Raw genomic sequence first — 7143 nt, forward strand, 5'->3', positions numbered from 1 at the left:
GCACCTGGTCCCAGTTCCGGTCTGGCTGGCCGCCACGCCGGCGCGCCCGGTCCCAGGCCCGGTCCGATCGGGAGCTACGCCGGGTCAGCCCGGCACCGACCGGATCCTCAGCCGGTGCACACCGGGCCACTTCCAGGGTTTCTGGACCCTTATTCCGGTCAAGACCCGGTCCTAGGCCCGGTTTCGACCGGACCGCCCGGTCCCAGGCCCGGTCGACCGGCCCCCTGACCGGCCGACTCCGAGTCTGTCTCGATCAGATCCGATCTGGGTCGGTTTTCTATGTATCTTTTCGACCACTGGTCGTCCTGAACCCCTATATAAGTGCCCAGGACGCCCCCAAATTAGGTTTAGACCACGTTTAAGATAAACACTAGTTCATAGTTGATTGCTTTGCAACTCTATCGAATTTCTACACCATATTGCATTGATTTGGTGTGAACCCCTGAAAGTCTTGTGTGATCTGCTGTTCCATTGGGAATTAGACGGTTGCAACTTCCGCTTCGTGCTCGGCGGCTACGTGCGCAAGTGTGTGGAGTTGCGAATATCTTGCAGGGTTGAGAGCTATTGCATTGGCGACAGGGACCAATCGAGAGACTTCGTTGCGTCATACAAGTTATCCTCCACTTCATCATCGTGTTATCTCCGCTGTGTTCATCCCGTGATCATCATCACCACCGTTGCTTACTGAGAAGATCGGGCCACCCCATATCATCTTGGTATCAGATTTCAGTTTTCCTCGGTAAGCCATCCACAATCCACCCCATAGTTGAGTTGTGAGTGTTTCCTATCAAGAAAAAGCCAAAAAAAGTTAGGGTTAGGGTTTGCCATAGCCTTAGATTGCACTAATTTCAAGTTTTAGTTGCTTTTCGTAGTTGTTTTTGCGTATCTTTTTCTTCCATCTAGTATTGTTAGGGTTTGTGTTTCCACTATCATCTAGTTCAGTTTTTGTTACTCTGAGTCTACATAGCATACAGTGTGTTTGTTCCCAACCATAGACACAGCCTTTCGATATAAGTGACTAGGAACTTTCCTAGAAGAGACTAGTTTTACCGCTCGACAGGCTGCTCGTTAGGGTTTTGGTGCTGTGCATTTTCTGTTGGCCGTGCTACAGTAACCGTGAAAAAATAGAGAAAAAGAAAACGTGCATAAAAAAAAAGAGAAAAGAGTGAAGAGAAAAAGAGCAGTGCTAGTAAGATCAAGTGAAGGCCTAGTTTACTTTTCTGCACCCGTAGTTGAGCAATCTTGTGCCTGTTTCGTTGAGCTTTGGTAGTGTCTCTCGAGTGCATTGCAACATATTCTTCCATATAGTTGCATTGCCACATTTATCGCATTGTGTGAGTATCATTGGTTGTCTACGGTCATCGCTAGAGCTTGTTATTGGTGCAAATAGGTAGCCCACCTACAGCCCCAAATATATCCTGCTTTGTCGTGTGATTTGTTCTTATACCCTTGATATTCTCTTCGCTACATCCGTGCACTAGTTTGTCAATCCAAGTTGGTAAGCAACACTAATTCACTTTGGAGCGGTAAGATTTCCTTTTCTTATCAGTTTTGGGTGAGTTGTGAGAGTACCACCAAAGATTTTTGTTTTAGTGCACTAACCTACTAACCATGTCTTCTAGTGATGCTAAAATTGTTAACCAGAAAAACAAGGATGCAGCTGATGTGATGACATGGAGGGAGTATGAAGCTCTTCGTAATGAGATGCAACGTGAATTCCGCGATCAGGACGAAGAACTTAAGGGGACCGTTCAGGAGGTCGCCAAGAAGCTGGATACTACTAATGAGACCGTCAATGCTATGCAAGATCAAATGACGGATATTCAGCGCAATATTCAAGCTTTGACTCTAGCTGTTGAGAATTTGACCCAACAACAACAACAACCTGAAGATGAAGATGCTGAGCTTCAAGATGAAGCGCGTGGTGCTGGTCGTGGTGTTGGACGTGGTAACTGTGGTCGTGGCTTTGTTGAACTCGGAGCTCGCCGTGTCCCTCCACAACCGCAAGACGATGGTTTGGGTAAGCCAAAGTTCTCAATACCCAAATTTGAAGGATGTGCTGATGTTGAAGAATACCTCACTTGGGAGCTGAAAATTGAGAAGTTATGGCGCCTACATGACTATACTGAAGATAGGAAGGTTAAGCTTGCTTCCTCAGAATTTGATGGCTATGCATTGCGTTGGTGGGATGGAGTTACACGTGCCCGTCAGGAAGATAACGAGTTGCCAGTTCTTTCATGGCGCGAGATGAAGGCTATTATGCAAGCTCGTTTTGTTCCCACTAATTATTTGCGGTCTATATTTGATAAGTTGACCCTCTTGAGACAAGGTGTGAAGGATGTTGATACTTATTTCATGGAGATGGAGATGCTTATGCAGCGTGGCCGTGTAACATCCCAAGAGTAACACCCTAGTTCTTTTTACTTTTTCTTGCATTTGTTCATCTCATCATATTGCACTCATGCATGTTATCACCTTTGGCTTTTATAAATTGCATTTGCTTTTGGTTTTCTTTTGCTTGCTTGGTTTTCTTCTTCTTCTTCTCTCTTGGTTCATCCCCTCCTCTTGTGATGTTCCAAGAAAGGCACCACAAATCCTTCTCCCTCTTTTAGCACAATACACAAAGATCATGGCCAATTTTCTAAAATTGGTGCCAACCCTAATCTTTCTATCCTACCTCTCCTACTTGCTTAACCAACCTATTTGACTTGGAGATACTCCATTACCATGGTTGGTTTATTGCCAAGCTTAACCAATTTATGTTCACATAAAATCATGGAGCATTTCTTCCTTTTAGCTCTATGCATATTTTCCCTTTTTATTTTATTCTTTCTTCTCTATCATCACATGTGATGAGCATGTTATTCCATCTTGTATCTTTCCTCTCTCATTTCAAATACCTCACTTTGTTTTCCTCTCTCTTCTCAAATCTTTTTGGTTTTGGTTTAATAAATAAAAATCAGAAAAGAAGAGAGAAATAAAAAGAAAAACCCTAAACCCTAACCTAGTCTAAACATCTAACCCATCTCTCCCTCTCATTTCATTCGGTGGCCCAACACCAGCAGCCCATCAGCCTCCTTTTCTTCTCACCGTGCAGCCACCAAGGGCCCAGCCCATTTTACCGAAGAGGTAAGCCTCCTCCTCGTCACCTTCCTTTCCACGTAGACGAGCAGCACAAATCGAGCCATGGCGTGCTCCTGCCTCTCCACGTCGCCACCTTCTCCATCGCTCGGTTCTCTTCCTTCCGCTTATAAGCAGCAACCACCGGCTCCTCTCCAACCCTAGCTCCTCCTTTCCTTCCCCCATCGAGCGCCGCCACCAGCTCTCCTCCCAACTGCAAAAACCCTACCGAGAGCAAACACCGGCCGACGCCCGCACCGCCGCCATGAACTCCGTCGACGCCACCTGAGCAGCGGAACATAACCGCGCCGATCTCCTCCTCGTCATCGTCATCTTCACAGAACCGGAGACACCAAGGCCTGCGTTTCTTCGTCCACGGAAATCATCGTCTACCCCCGGCTTCTTCCTCTTCTCCGACTCCGGCCACCCTTCGCCGCTTCTTCCTCGCCACCAGCAACCACCAGGGTGAGCACATCTCTTCGCCTCACCCCTGCTTGCTTCTACGTGCATGGATCAAGACAGAAAAGCAGAGGTTAACGAGATCGACATCGAGAAGCAAAATCTCCGTTTTTCTTTCACGGTGACAACTTACCAGCGATCCTGCCGGCGACTCAGGCCACGTCAGCATGCAATCTTCATATCGTTGGATAGCTGGGAGTATGGGCTACATCTTTTCTTTTGGAAGTAATCTGTTTCCTTGCCTGTAGGCGACGCCATCATCAAACCAAAATCGAACCAGAGATGTTTTTCAGTTTTCGAAAATCGTCGCCGTCGTCGCGGGCTCCACTTCCGACGCTCAACGCCGGCGACACAGTACACCTCTTTGATTCAAACCACCACCAAACGAATCTCGGCACAACCTTCTTTCTCAACTCGTCGAAATACCCTCGAATCTCTGCACAGTTTCATCGTTCTGTTCGCTTTAAAATCTGTGCAAAAATCGATCTACAGGAACTCGCTGCTGTCAAAATTCAGTTGGTAGTGTCACTTACTTCAGCTAAAATTCAGGGATGCTCTATCTAGTCTGAATCATGTCTCATATCAAAACCGAAGAGCAGCCCATCTGGTCACAGCGCACGTCTCTCACGCCCGCGACCAGAGTTCGACTCCCCACGGGCGCAGGAATAAAACACCTTTTTGGCTCTGCCACGTGAGCACGCCTACGTGGCGCAGGGCCCACCTGTCATTGTCTAAGGCTGGATACCACCCCGTTGAAAAACATCTCCCGCCCAATCTTCTCCAAAAATTCGAAATTCTTTTCTCCTTTTTCTGAAATATGAAATCTGCCCATTTTTCAAACCATTTAATTTTGCACTTTCCAGTATTCAAATTTGACAAACTTTATATCCACTTTGATCAGCAAACTATGTACTTTCCAAATATGAAGTTTGTTTTGGCTTTTGAATAATTAAAATTTGGACATAATTAAAATCTGAATTAAATTGATTAATATGGCATAATTCATAACTCCTTTTCTATAACTCCAATTTGTGCAAACTTTATGTCTATTCTCATCAGAAAAGTGAGAGGAATTCAAATCTTGCATCATTGGCATCATCTCTAAATTTTCCAAAAATAAAACTTGCAAATTCAATTAAGGTATATGTGAGGGTGCTTATCATTTCATGTGACATTGGAGCACCCCACTTAATTTTGCCTTGCACATATCATCTTGCCATGTCATCATGCATCATATTGCGCATTGCATTTACTTGTATTGATTTGTGCTATACTTTCCTTGTATGTGCTATTTGGTTCTTCTCGAGTAGACACCGACGCAGAGCAGTTCGAGCAGGAGTACGAGCACCCCCAGGAGGATCGTGCCTGTGCTTCTACCGCTGATCTGACAGGCGAGCCCACCTCTTCACCTATTTTATATTTTCATGATCTTTTGATCTATTGCTATCCCTATGTTGTGATTCTGTTGTGTCACATGTCCTATTCCACCTGTTACCCTATATGATCCGAGTTACACCTCCTCGCCCTACCTATTGTTTGTGATTTGCCAGCTTTGCGAGTCGTAGGCGAGTTTAGGGTTTTTGTTGATATCTCGAAATGTTCGGGATATCTTGTTGGGATGTTGACACATGCACTACCTTTTCGAAAATGAAGTTGATAACTTTTGCTACAATTAAAATTGATATGGGATAATAATATTGCAGAGGCATCGGTGCTTTGCGAAAGTATCGGATTTTTGTCTCTCTTGTGTCCCCTAGGACCCGAGTTCTTGTTATCTGTTTCTAAGACTGAGCGCGCTAACCACTCGTGGGGGGTTTTATCGGGACCCCCCATCACCCATTACCATTTCTCAAGTCTGTTGAAAAGGGGGCCACAACCTTGGTTTTATTTGCCTATGCCATGTATGCCATGCTTTACTTACTGTTGCCTTCGGGTGTTTACTTCCTGTTGCCTTCGGGTGTTTATATTCTGTACTGTACCTTGCGGGACGTTTAGCGAAGCGTGTGGTTTGCACGCCTAGCCCCCGGCGCAAACCCTGAGTCCGTCTTGGAGTACGGCCGAACTTCATCACGGGTAGCTTAGTTGGGTGGCCCCCCTAGGCATTCTTGTAGATCTGGGAACGGTCTTGTTGTGAGACTCCGCACTTGACTATGCGGGTTCGAGCATGCGTGTATGGTAACATTGGTGCACCCCTGCAGGGTAAATCTTTTCGGAAAGCTGTGTCCGCGGTTATGGACAACTTGGAGCTGTTTAACTCGATCATAGAACAACTTACACCTAATCTTGTCGCTAATAATTTGCTAATAATCTGCGTAGTAAGTTAGTACTACTACAACGGATATGGAATAAAATTGTCAACTGTGTGAGTGCCTTGCCAGTACCTCTTGGCTTAGGGGGATCGCATTGGCTGGGTTTTGATTGCAGAGTATAGAACTGCTAGATTATGCGCTCTCTCACCTTCTCTAGTAGACGAATGTTGTAGCGTGTCTCTCTTGGGTAGTTGCTTTGCTGCCGCTAAACTCCACATATAGCCGGACGAAGTTTACACCGCCCACCAGCGAGCACAGCTGGTCTTGTCTCGCAAGTACATGCCTTTGGTACTTACCCTCGTTTTTCTTCCTCTTTTTTTTCCGGAACCCGCTTTTCGACAAACAGGTACGACAGATGATGAGCAGTACGCTGGAGGCTACTTCGTTGAGTTCACGGACGACGACTTCGTTGAGTAGCAGGATCGCTCCTAAGGCAGCAGCCTGTGGCTTGTTGGTTATGGATCCCGCTTTGTTATCTTCAGGACTCTTAGTCCAATTTGGATCTTGTCTGTACCCAGACTATTTGCTACCTCTATGTATGATGTACTGATGGGACATGTGTCCTTTGCGTGTCGTTTGGATCTTGCTCAGTAGAGCGTTGCTATATATAAACTTTATTTCCATCTTTTGTGTCGTAGATGGTCATGTTGTGATATTCAATCTGTATTCTACCCTTGTATCATGTGCACAGTGCGTGTATGTGTGAAGTGCACAGGAAGGTGAAGCACTCAGGCTTGGAAAGCCTAACGTGAGCCTATGAGGTGGGTGTTGTGTGCATGGGCGTGTCGAGCTGTTGCTTGGCCTACCCATAAGCTTGGGAATGCGAGGCGACCTCACGGTCCCTTGTAGTGACCTCATGCACATAAACCCCTCGTACCTGCGCGCTCTGGGTTTTCCTACTCCTGGGGCTTACAGACTTGGTATCAGAGCAGGACTGCCTTTAGGAGCCCTTGCAGCGGACGAAGTTGTGTCTAGAAACTCATATTTTAGTAGCTACATAGGAAAACTTATGCGCGGGAGTAGGAATTCTGCTTTTATTTCTTACCCCACCCACCCACCCTCTGGTAAGGAAGAGCAACGGTTTTACTCTGTTCTTATCTTGTTTCACCTAGGTTTGGACGTGTTCTGCGTAACCGTATTGCCATAGGAAAAGTGTTTTTGAAAATGTTCTTGTACTATGGTTGCTTCATTATCATCCTTTGTCAAACTCCACATATAATCTGTTCCTTTGCCATGTTGGTATTTTCATGCTAAC

General features: G+C 45.9%; 1 long non-coding RNA gene across 1 annotated transcript; it reads left to right on the forward strand.

Moving 5' to 3' along the window:
- Window positions 1-4701: 4701 nt before the first annotated feature.
- Window positions 4702-6513, forward strand: LOC139830796 (uncharacterized). Its single transcript, XR_011744272.1, has 2 exons — window positions 4702-4970; window positions 6235-6513. It is a non-coding gene; the product is annotated as an uncharacterized lncRNA (long non-coding RNA).
- Window positions 6514-7143: the final 630 nt, after the last annotated feature.

The sequence above is a fragment of the Lolium perenne genome, chromosome 4 (assembly GCF_019359855.2).
Source record: "Lolium perenne isolate Kyuss_39 chromosome 4, Kyuss_2.0, whole genome shotgun sequence".
Classification (NCBI taxonomy): Eukaryota; Viridiplantae; Streptophyta; class Magnoliopsida; order Poales; family Poaceae; genus Lolium; species Lolium perenne.